The following is a 12,535-nucleotide window of genomic DNA, read 5'->3' as shown; positions in this document are numbered from 1 at the left end:
AACCTGTTTGCAAAATCCTATTTAAGTTGGTAATAAATATCTTAGGCAAATAAATATACTCTTTCACAAACTCTGGCAAGGCATAGTATTAGACGGCTGTGTGCTCTGATTAATACAAAGTCACAACTTTCTGTATAGAAAACAAACAAACACCTTACAACCTCCCAAACACTCTACCAAATATATTACCAACATCTGTATTTTCTATACCCAATTACTTACATAATGGCTCATAACTTTATTAACTAGTTAGCTATTAAAAGTTACACACACGCACAATTTTCTGAACAGTGATAGGGGACGACATAAAAAATAATCTTCAATCTAGCTTTTCATATGAGGGGCATTTTCTCATTTGTTCATCAGAAATTACCACAGAGGGCAACTGTGAACCACAGTTCTCTGAGGACCCACACCTTCCTTCCACAGCATCTTAAGAAGATACAGTGTGAATCCTAACTTCTGGTGGCACAGACTGGCTGGCACTCCTTCACAATGCTCAGGGAGTGGGGAATGCTCAGCATGGTGTCTGAGATAAGTCAGTGCTCCTCATGACAGCATGTCAAAGTGTCATAAATAGTGATTTATTATTTCTCTAGAGCAGCAAAAAGCTGCTGACCTAGAAGGGTTGACAAAGGCCCTGTTTACAAAGGAAGACTTCTAAGGGAGAAAAAAAACTGGAACCCCTGGAGGACAGCACCACGTCCATAATTTATGAAACTTCTCTGTTTACGGGCCTCCAAAACACAATGAGCCTTTAAAACGAAACGTCAAAATATTGCAGTATTATACAGTATTATAGATGACCCCTAGAAGAGAAAGATGTGCTCTCACCCCCACCTGCAGAAAGGTTTATTTTCAACTTACAAAGAATCAGATCTTTAAACAATTACCTGCAAAGGGGTTACTTTCTAAGTATAATGTGTCAGGCATACTTTGAAAAAAAAAAAAAAGAATTCAGGCACTAACCATATAAGAGACACACTTTTACTGCAGTCAGTTCTAAGCCTCAGGTGTTGGCCAGAGCACTTTTCAAGAAACTTGATGAGAAATGCAAAAAAATAAAACAAAAACAAAACAAAAAACCCCACACTTTACAAAAGAACAAAAGCAAAGATCTAAGACTCCTTTGAACAGCAGGCTCTGTGGTGTTTTCTGTGAGACACCAGAGTGCAGCCAGAGCCAGTGCTGGGCTGTGAGTGATAAGGCCTGAGAGAAAGGCTGCATGAAGTGGCCTCTCCTTTCCTCCCTGTCCAAGACTCTGACATCCCCCAAATCCTAACTCATTTAGAAACATTCTCTACCAATATGGCCCCCTTTTAAAAGGCCCAAACAAAACCTAGATAGCCCTCTACCTTGACCTCTACCCTTTGGATTATTTTCTCCTCAGCCTACCTTAACAACAGGTGTCTCTAAATCTCCCAGATTTTCAGTAGTAAACATTTGAGGTGAAAGGGAGCATTTTGTAGTCTGTTGTTTGTGAGGTTACATTCTTAAGGTTTTTCTTTTTTCTTAAAATTTGTCTTGGTCTATACTGACTGTACAAAATAATGTGTTTCCTTATGGCATTTTCACACAAGTTTACAGCATACTTTAACCCAATTACCTTCTTGTCGTAAGTTCCTAGTCCCCCACCCCCACTTAGAGTTCCCTTCCTCAACAATCCAAGGGCTGTATTTTAAAAGCAAGTCCACAAGCCTGGAGGAATAAAAGGGCAATTAGATTCTGAAAAGAAAAAAAAAAAGTGTCTCTATTTGCATAATAATGCCACCTAAGGAACAACCCAGCCAGGCCTCCTAGCCCTTCCACCCCATATACTTAGACCTGAAGCCTGACAAGTCTGGGGTAGGTAGCAGCTTCAGGTAAAGCCTCACAAATCGGAGGAAAATATTGCTGAAAACACTAGAATGTGCATTTGTAAGTATATGCACACATAGCATAGAACATGGCTTTGATATTAGAAGAGTTCTCACTGTTTTCTGAGTCGTGGGAGACTGGAGAGGAATTTTGTGCTGTCCAAAACCAAGAAACTCTCAAACCATCTTAAGGAGTTCCCACAAGCAAGGCATGCAAGCCAGGTGAAAAGAAGTCTGAAAATTAACTGAAACTTTAAACATTACCACACGGCGCAGAGAACAAACGCGAGTACTTAACGTCTTCCTTATGCTCCATTGTTATACGTACAAAGGAATCCGTGTCAAGGTGATGACTAAAAAGGACTCAATCATGACACCTCTACAAAACTGTGCCAACTCTGGTCACTCTGCTTTTTTAAAAGCACCAACCACCACTGCACTGGGGAGGAGGGGAAAAGGGATACAGCCTGGCAAAACTCCCCAAAAGTTATATAAACAAAGGAGGGAGAAGCCCAGTGTGGGCTTCGCACCCATGTGCCACTAAAATTACATAACACTCGGTGCAGACACTGAATGAGGAATGATTCTGCACTGCGCCCTCGCTCTCTCCCTCCTACACCTTCCTCCTTCGCTTTAAACACCTCAACGCCCAACAAGAGAGTGGACCGCTTGGGGTGTTTATTTTCTTCGTGGAGTAAATCCTGCGAGAGTTGGAAGCACGTTTAGGCCCGAAGTTTGAACGTGCAACAGCCGCGGGGCTCAGCGACTCACTCTCTCCGGACCTGGAGCGGAAAGAACTGACAACGCCAGCCACCCGCAAGGCCTCCATCTCCCCCGCGCGGTGCCTCCCGCTGGAAAGTTTTCCCTGCAATCCATTGCCTGCCTGACTTTGCACGGAAGGCGAGCCAAAGATGGGAGGGGGTCGGCAGAGAAAGACCTAGAAAGCTCAGCGGGCGGTGGCGGCAGCGGGAGGAGCCGGCTCCTTACCTGGGCGACGCTGAACAGCCAGAGCTCGGACTGGCGGCGCCCGAGGCTGCGAAGGAGCGGTGTGCACAGCAAGGCTTAGGCCGGCGCCCGCGGCCCGGCCCCCGCCACCTCCTCTTCCTCCCTCGCGCGCGTCATGTCACGGCGATCAAACACGTCTGTGCGCTTCGCCGCGGTGACTTCCTGATTCTCCGCCGCTCGCGCGCGCCACGCACTCGCCCTCGCTGCCTCACGCACCGCCACCGCCTCCCGCCGCCAGACCCAGTCGGGTCTGCGTCCAGCTCCCGAGAGTGCTCGGGGTACAGACGCAGCCCGCGCAGCTCGCCACGCACTGGTCCCTAGCGCACTGCACACTCACGCCAGCCCGCCGCCCCCTCCAGCCCCTCCATCCGACTTGCAGCCCTGCCAAACTTTTTTTTTTCCGGGTTGATTGGTGTCCAACTTCCCTCCGCCCCCATCCCCCAGGCAGCCCTACCAGCCCGGCGCTCACCACCATCCGCGGCGAATGGCAACCGATATAAAAATAATAATGTAATCCAGGCGGCGGGGGTGAACGCAGACACCCGCACCCGGCGATCTCCTGCAGGTACCGGAAACCCGTGAGAGCGCCCGGGCCGGAGAGCGGGTGTCCCCTAGAGTCCTCACCGCTGCGCCCCGCCCGGCGCGGTGTCTCTGCGTCCAGGCTGCGGGGCCTGGTGCGGGGCACCGGGGGCACTGTGCTGGTGTGCGCTTGGTGGCTGGAGGGCGCCCAGGGGCTGGCGCGCTGGACCGGTGATTTGGGGAAGTACATCGCGACACCTATGCAGATGGCGTGGCCCTGTTTTGCAACGCCAGCGGGAGGGGAGGCAGCCCAGCGATGAGGGAGGAGGAGGCAAGGGAAGGGGTGAACTATGTTGGGATGGGAATAAAGCAAACTCGAAAGCAGGGAACAAGAAGGAAGGGGTGAGTGTCATCGCTAGGAGGAGGCTCCCACCGGCTCTCCCCGCCTCCCTCCTTCACCCCCGTTTCCTCTCCATTGCAGCCCTTCCCCTTCCCGAGCGAACACCACGGCCACTGCCCGAGTGCGTGCGGGTCCTGTTGTGACAGTCAGGCAGAGAGGATTATCCGGATCATGGCCTCCCCAGACCTCAGCCGCTGCGGCTCTCCCGGGTCCCTGTGCGCCCCTGACACCCAGACTATCCCAGGCGCCCTGCGGCTGCAGCTTCCTCTGTGCTGGCCAAGGAAAGACACCAAGCAAAAGAAAACAAACCAAGAGAGGGGAGGGGAGGCTAACGGAGCCCAGTGGCCACCTCGGACCTCTTTCCTTGGGGCTTCCTTCCACCCTCAGTAATGAGATCCGGGCTGGACACCGCGAACTTCAACACCCCAGCCCGCACTGCCTCTAGGTACCAGACAAGAAGGTCCGCGGTGCCAAGGCCATAGCCCCCAGGGCAACCCCTATACCCAAAGGTCTGTCACCAGTCAACATTCCGTTCCCTGCCCTAGGGGACCCGGGGAGTGGAGGTGACACCTCCGAGCCCGCAGGCACCAACCCGCTTAGTGCGCCAGTCCAGACTACTCCTACTGCCAAGATCTGCACTCGTCCCTGCAGCCGGAGCCCTTTAAACAAGTCCCCGGGAGGCGAATAGCAGCCGCGTTGGTTGGCGCCCTGCCGCCAGCCCGGGCTCCTCACCCTCCTTTCCTGTTCCTTTCCAACTCTAATGGGGAGGATGGCTCCGGGTGAACTGTCGCGTTTCCAGTCCCCCTCCCCGCCCCAAGTTCCCAAGCCCCTCACCTCCTTCCACCAGTCCTCCCCACCTCTGCTTTTTAGGGGTTGGAGGAATGCAACCTGGCCGAGAGTGTGTTGCAACCCTGAGTTGGCAGTGCATCGCTGTCAACCAGCCCAGGGTCAAGGCTGTAGCATGTTGGGATTTCTTCTCCTTGTCCTCCTGAAGTAGTAATTATTACTGTTATTATTAGAACCACGGGGTTCGGTTGAAACTTTGTTTCTTCTATCGCCACCCCGGAGCTGTGGTTAGAGCATTCCACCTGAGGCCCGCGGGGAAGAGGCGGGCTTTTTTTGTTGTTGTTGTAGCGGTTGGCCCGCCTGTTTGTTTTGGTCTTCGAGCATGCACAATAAATAATGATTAGGATAAGGATGGATAATCCGGGGCGAAGGCGGCGCGGTGCCGGAGGGGTTCGGCAGCGGCGGTGGCTGCTGACGAAAAGGCCGGAGCCGGGGAGAGAAGAGAAAGGAGTTGTAAGTTATATTTACCTTGCTCGCGAGCAGTGTGCTGGCTGAATCTTCCCTCTCTGAGTCACCCAGAGTACAGAAACAGAGGGAGCGAGGACTAGATTATGAATATGACTTCATTGATGACAGCCGTCCCCTCCTCTTCCTAAACTCGGGCTCCGCCCCGCGTCCCACCCTCGCCGCCTCCACGGGCGCCGGAAGACGCGCCGCAGTTGGCCCTGCGAGCCGCTCCTCCCTGCCCGGCCCGGCTCGGGTTGGCGGGACGCTCCTGTCACTCGCCCTGCTCAGCGACTCCGGGAGCGCGCGGGGGGGGGGAGGGGGGAGGAGGGGAGCAGGGGGCGGTGTGCAAGAATGTGGAACTAGACAGCTCTACTGTATGCGTGGATCTGTGTGTGTCTGCGAGGCGCCGGCTTTCCGCCGTGTTTGTGCCTGGAGCAGAGAAACTGCGCAGGACAAGCAACCAGTCCCCAGCCTTGCTGGACTCGGGCGCCGCAAGTCCCCTCGGCTAGCATAGCCTTCCGAGCGTCTCCTGGGAGGCTGGGGGAACCCCCGAAGCGAAGGGGAGGGCAGCAGTAGTAATAGAGCGTAGTAGTTCGGGGGAATGTGGAGACCGTGCTGGAATTTAAGTGTGCCTGCGCCTGCCAGCTCGAGCCTGCAGAGAGAAAGGGAGGGGACGGCGGGGGCAGGACTCCGGGTGGCACCAAAGCTGTTTGTGGCAGTGTTGGCCGTGGAAAAAGAAATGGGCATTATCATACCAGCTGAAACTTTTTCGACCCCCGCCCCCTTCCCTCTTCCCTCAAGGCTGTCATAAATTTGCGTTCTTCCCACCCTTTCCCAACCCCCAGAGAAAAGGAAGGCGGCACAAAGAACGAGCTTGCCAAATCTGTCTCATCCCTAAAGGACTGCAAGCTTCCAAATGCCAGAGAGGAGAAACAGCTGAGAGGCCGGCCGCCTAGTAAATAAATAAACCCAAATAAACCCGCCTAACCCCTCTGTTTACTTCGGAAAGGCACGAAGCACTCTCACCTCCCCTCACCTGTCATCTTCGAGTAAATTATACATAAAAATATGGGAGGAGGGAACGACCCTATGAGGGTAGGGCGGGAGAGTCAGGGGGCAGCTGAACCATGGGATCTGCTTTTGATTTAAAAAGGGAAATAAATCTCATTCTCTGCAGACCGAAGTCTCCTCTCTCTTCCACCCCACATTTAAGACCAATTAAGGCTACAAACTGCAATTTGCCTGCACGTAGTGGTTTTGAGAGCTAGTGTTTCAGTTTTCCTTGAAATACAGTACGCCTGCCGGACCCTAGGTCACTATTTGGTGAGGCAGTTTTATTTTTAGTTTTATGAAGTGTGAAAGAATGTTAGGAGATTTTAAATCAGAGGCCTATTATATTAGACTCAGATTAATGTAGGTGCTTGACTCTTAAAATTAAAACTGCTCCTATGTGGTCGTGTTATGAAAAGTATGATTTATTCCTTATTTTGCAATGTAATGGCTTAAATTAGTCATTCAAAGTGCACTGTGACTATTTGGTTGAGGATCCCTCCCACCCTAGGGTAAAAAAAAATCCTATTTTAAGAGGGTTTATACTTTTACAGAATTGACTGTGTGAGCAACTGGGTCTGAAGTGCCATTCTGAGGATGCTCAAGCTTAGAACTGGGTATGTTGATGACAAGGAGCAATGGGAACAGATGACAGATTCCTATGTGCTCATTAAGAAGTGTTTACATCACTGGTCCAGGCCTGGGAGGAAAGCATTACAATGCTCCATTTTCATGAAGCAGGACAAGCAGGGAGAGCATTCACACAGCCTGTAGTTTAATAGTTTTCCAAGGTGCTGTTACTTGCTTGTTAAATTTGGCTTCCATGTTTTCGGTGTGTCCCATGGCAAACTTCTAAACCAAACAAAACAACAAAGGGGACTAGAATATAGTGTGCCTCCCTGAAGGTTGTAAGAACTGTTTCTCTGCCAGAGGATAGGCCAGTATAACAGTAACTGGGAATATATTCTGAGAAACGTTAAACCCAATTAATAGTATAGTAAATGTATAATCTAAATACTAGCTTCTAACTGCCTAATAGGTTTCAGCTTTACAGAAATATAGCCAGAAACCTAATTGTGTATAATAAAAGGCTTTAACCTAATGACATACTTATAAAGATAAGTATTCATTAACAAGGAGTAGGTTTTGAATTTGTTTCCTTCACATGTCAACTTCACAGCCCAGGTCTAACAATTTCATAATATCATACTGCGTGTGCGTGTGTGTGTGTGTGTGTGTGTGTGTGTGTGTGTGTGTGTCCACGTCTGCACACACTTGTGTATCTCTGCATCTTTCTCTGTATGTCTATTTCTCTCTATTTCTCTGTCTCTCTCTCGGTGTCTCTGTCTCTTTCTGTCTCTCTTTCTCTGGCTGACTCTGTGACTGTCTTTGTGTGTTTATATTTCTCCCTGTCCATTTACCTCTATATATGTGTCTGTCTTGCTATGTCTCTCTCTCTTTCCCTACCTCCCTTCTACGCTCCTCTCTCTCTCTCTCTCTCTCTCTCTCTCTCTCTCTCTCTCTCTCTCTTTCTCTCTCTCTCTCTCTCTCTCTCTCTCTCTCTGGCTTGCTCCCTTGCTGACTCAAAGGGCCCTGGCATTTATAGCCACTACCCCTGTCTCCTAACCACTGGGACTACAGGTATGCCACACCATGACCAGCATGGCTTTACCTTTATTCCCTTGTGAATAAAATTTCACCTCCACTTGCCATAGCAATTCTTAGAAAGAGAAACCTTCATCTTTATGACACTGAAGCCACTGGCCATTCCTTCTGGCATTTCGTCAGAAAGAAAGGAAGGAGAAAACCCTTCCCTTTGTTAAACGGGTGTGTGCTCTCCAGCTTACATGAAAATTTGATGCAGTACTTGGAGGGGTTGCTACCCATACATGTACGTGCACAACCACGAGCATGAAAGAACACAATCTGTGGTTGGAAGTACAGATTAAATATAGATACTTGGCTCCCTTTCACCTCACATTGACCTAAGGATGCCTCACCTTCTCCCTACAGGTCCCTCCTCTGAAGAATTGTCTTGTTTGTAGCTTGCACTGCAGCAAGTAAGAATTTCATCAAAGGATTCTGAAACTCATGAGAAATAAAAGGCTGCAGCATTTGCTCCACAAGAAAAACGGAGGGCAGTGTATCCAGCTTCATCTCTGTGGTGAAGCAAAACGTGACAATTGATGATGCTGAGGAAGAAAATGAGAGGCTCTTTTGTTTTGTACAAAAAAATCACAGGAAAGCAACCTGGTTAGAGGCTAAAAGGACTCGGGGAAGCTGCACAGGATGCTGTAGTCCCAGGAAGCTCTGCTTTAGGGACTTCGATGAGTCATAATGTGTTCTCTGAAGTCGCTTTTTCTCTTTCTAGCATGGTAGCAAGAGGTGGAAGTTGCTTTTTCATGTCTGCTCGGCCACATTTGCTTGTTATGTAAGTCTTCTTTGGCAGATGAGAGTGCTTCTATAAAGTAGAGAGTGGGCTTAAAAACCAGTGTCTGGTTGCAACACCCTTGTGGAAAAAAAATCACACGCACAGAATTTGGAAGCTTATAGTCCCTACAAAGCATTGATGTGAACTGGTACATTATTTCGCTTCAGGCCAGGGCAGGTAAGGCCATTAGGGAATGGGTATTTCATGTGTAGTAAGAGACACTGGAATTTGATAAATTGAATCCGCTGGCATTTAATTTACTGAAGGGTTTAGAATTAGCAAGAAAACTGATTATAGAACTGAACACTAGTCTTTCCTTCTTCTCCCCTAATAAACAATTTTAAAGCCATCTTGTCTCTCCATATCTCTAAAATGCCACTATAATTTTTTTTATGATCATATAACTCTCTAACGTTTATATCTATCCCCAACTCATCTTAGGATAAACTTTCAAACTTCTTAGCATAACGTTCAAGGCCCTGAAGGGACAGATGTCTAGCAGCATTGTTGAGTTTCCCCAAACGCTATGGGTGATCTGGTCTACCTACAGGTTCCTATGGCTCTCTATTGGTCGTATTTCCCTCTCTGACATGCAGGCTGGTCTTAACTTCAGATCCTCTAAGACTCACCTGTGACCCAACATCTTTCTAGTGGTCCTTCTGCCCTTGTAGACAGAAAAGCTGCAGGTCCTACTCTGCTCCCATAGCAACAGTCACCGATGTACACCTCCATTAGAGCACTTATTACTTTGATGCCATTATTTGATATCCTCCACTAGTGCCCGGAGGGTATAGAGTAAGTTCAATTCATCGAGGAAACCCCAGCAATTAGCTAGTTGCTTAGCACGGTGTATTAAAAAAAAAAAAACAAAGCAAAACAACAACATCATCCAACCTCCATCACTGCATTGAAAGAAAGGATGAGCAATAAGTAATAAACTTACCCATCATTGAGAATTCAGCAGGTCTTCACCACTAGTAATTGCTATGAACGAAGTCATGCAATGTTCACAATCTTTGATATTTTTCAAGCAGGAAAGACTTTAAAGCCCTTGTCTGTTTGTTTTTTTAAGCCTGTTTTATATGGAAGCTGGAAAGATACGAAGCTGCATTTTGTGTGTGTGTGTGTGTGTGTGTGTGTGTGTGTGTGTGTGTGTGTGTGTGTAAAGAGCACTGACAAGTTCTGTCTGTGTTTGAACCAGCCGAAGGAACGGCGGTGCAGAAGCGCAGTTGGATAGGCTAATGCAATAATGCAATCAGCTGGTTTCGACAGCATGTTTTGTTCATTTCTCCTTTAAACCATAGGCCAGAAGTGGGTCCGATGTCTTCACGTATGTCCTTTCTTCCCTTTAGTCAGTTGAGAGACGCGGCACTCTCCTCACTTTCACATCCATACTATCAGAGGGCTAAGCCATGTTCTTCAACTGTATTCTCCAAATTGGAGAAAGCAAGGCAACTGATTGTAATAGGGGAATACTACAAACTTTGTTTCTGCTTCATGATCTTAAAATATTTCTGCTGCTACAAACCCCTCCAAAGTAAAAGAGTATTATGTTTAATATACTCGCAGACTGCAGTCTTTACATGTCTCTGAGGTAAACTAGTCTTTGGCCATGCAGAAGAGCTGAAGAACCTTGAGAGCAGGATTGTCACAGGCAGGCATGGTGCTGGCACCCTTCAGTCCCCTCATTGGCATTGACAGCTCTTCAAGCATTCATAGTGTCTCGGGTTTACAAGGTCTACCTTAAACGAATTCACAGATGATATTCCTGTCTCTAATTTTAGCCAATCAGCCCTCTTCTCTACGAAGCAACTGACTTAAAAAGCTTTCTGAAAAGAAATCAGAAACGGAGGTGGCAATAAGGCAAGCACAGGTGAAAACCAGGCTCTAAATTGCTACTTTCGCCCCGAAGAATTCATTGCCAGCCATGGCGAGAAGTAAAACAATGAGGACCTAATTAGATCTCACAAGAAATAGGTCAAAAATATCTACAATTACCCAAGACTGCTTGAGATATAGATTGATATTAACTATCACTCGTGATGAATTCTGACTTAACACATTCAGTTCATATTGAGGCATTCATTATTGATAATATGATGTAATCATAATTAGCAAGGTAATTAAGGATTTTCTTCTCATCTTCATCTCACTCCTTCATCTTTTCTGCTTTGTGTTCCATAATACACTTGATATATTATTAATACCGAACTGGAGTTTAATAATGAAACGTACATGTTGTACTTTATCTTACTTTCTCTTTAGGTCCAAGGGAAACGGGATCAAACAACTCAGAGCTGACTAAGTGATGCAGTCAGAATTTTTAACTCACCTCGGAAGCTCTCCAGACTCAAGCAATGTGTGTTCTCATGGGCAAGCGACTGTTTGTCCTCAGTACAGGTTCTGGATCCATGCTGGAACACTGGTGGGGGTAGAATACGAATCTTCTCTCGAACACTTACTGTTCCAAATTATGTGACCATGCTAGCATGGATTTTTGTAGGATGATGTCATACAGGTGAAGGCAGGGACAAGATAGAACGAGGCCTGTCATTGGACGAGAAGGAAGGATGGGCAGGAGAAAAGTTTTAGAGAGAGGAAGAGAAGAACATGGAGGCTGATGTTAAGGTTCCTCTCTGCACGTTTACAGGTCGTTATGAATATTCTTAAGGGATGGATGTGTACAGGGCTTTGTATGTCTAGGTGGGCAATTATATCTTATCAATTGGATCAGAGGTTGTTGTGTTGTGTATTCTTTCATGTGGTGATTTAATTGAATTCAAGAGAGTTTGTGGTGACTGGAGACAGTGGGCTGCCATGGAATTGGGATGTGTGTGTCTGGCATGGTGGCAGCCTGCCTTGGGAACTACATGGGTAGAGAGATTGTTGCCAGGCTCAGAGAGAAGCCGTCGGCAGTGTGATATGGGATGGAGCAGAGCGGGTGAGAGGCTTTGCTGACTGAGATGAAGATATCTAACAGATATCTTGGAGAACTATGGTGCCAGACCTAGTGAGGGGTAAAAGACAGCACTTTTATAATTTTATAGCAACAGATTTTAATTTTAATAATACTTCAGTAACTCTCTGAGAGTTTTTTTTACAATGTATTTTGATAGTATTCAGTCTCTTCCCCAACTCCTCCATACCCACTCCCTCTATCCTCCTCTCCCTGCTTTGAGATTCATTCCTTTCTTTTTGCTTTCCCTCCAGAACTTCACAATAAGAGCCTACTGCTGAAGATACCACATACTCAAATCATACAAAATGGAATAATCGCCCTGAAGGTATAACAAAGACTGGTTTGACCAGCTATACCCACTGTGCTTCCCAACTTCTCTTGGTAGTGGGGCCTGCCTTAGAGTGTGTTTAATCTACCAGGGATCACAGCATTCAAAACACCTGACTCTCTCATAACAGCTATCAAATGCCAGTGACTCCTCAACTGGAGGTGATAATTTGGTGCCCACCTCAGCTCATCCTCTCTATATGGGGATTTGTCTGGCTTAAGCTTACCAAGGGTCTTGTGTAAGCTGCCACAATTGCTGTAAGTCCAGCTGTCCCACTGTGTCTGAAAACTACTGTTTCCTTGATGTGATCAACCACCTAAAATTTTTACAATCTTTTGCTCCTTCCAGAATCTTTGACAGGGGAGATATTAAAGAGATGTTTCATTTAGGCTAAGCATGCCATAGTCTCTTAGTCTGCATGTTGACCAATTGAAGGTCTCCAAGAAGTTTCTCTGATGAGGGTTGGGAGACAAACTGATCTGTGGGTATAGAAATAGGTCTATTGTGTCCATTTAGCATAATATTAGTATTCAATTCTCCCCTAGGACCTATAACTTATCTGGCCACAGGTTCTACTCATGGAAGGGACCTTATTCCTATCAGAACCTGGTTACTTACTCTCATGTGTGCTATGATTGCTCCAACAGTGGGTATAGCTGGTCAAACCAGTCTTTGTTTTACCTTCAGGGTGATT

The 12,535-nt window shown here is 47.4% G+C and overlaps 1 protein-coding gene and 1 long non-coding RNA gene across 26 annotated transcripts in view; one reads left to right on the top strand and one right to left on the bottom strand.

The window, feature by feature from the left end:
* Nucleotides 1-5,150, bottom strand: part of Smarca2 (SWI/SNF related BAF chromatin remodeling complex subunit ATPase 2) — a 167,491-nt gene extending 162,341 nt beyond the window's left edge. For 8 of the 25 annotated variants that reach the window (XR_015632072.1, NM_001429134.1, XM_087575026.1 and 5 more), the window contains 1 exon segment: nt 5,095-5,150. The gene's annotated coding sequence lies outside the window, so the exon portion shown is untranslated. 25 annotated transcript variants of the gene reach the window in all.
* Nucleotides 5,151-5,424: 274 nt separating this feature from the next.
* LOC134483985 (uncharacterized) lies at nt 5,425-8,903 on the top strand. The gene is made up of 2 exons (XR_015653135.1): nt 5,425-6,740; nt 8,137-8,903. It is a non-coding gene; the product is annotated as an uncharacterized LOC134483985 (long non-coding RNA).
* Nucleotides 8,904-12,535: the final 3,632 nt, after the last annotated feature.

This window comes from Rattus norvegicus, chromosome 1 (genome assembly GCF_021556685.1).
Source record: "Rattus norvegicus strain SHRSP/BbbUtx chromosome 1, alternate assembly SHRSP_T2T, whole genome shotgun sequence".
In the NCBI taxonomy this organism is placed as follows: Eukaryota; Metazoa; Chordata; class Mammalia; order Rodentia; family Muridae; genus Rattus; species Rattus norvegicus.
This window is presented reverse-complemented; position numbering and strand designations above follow the sequence as displayed.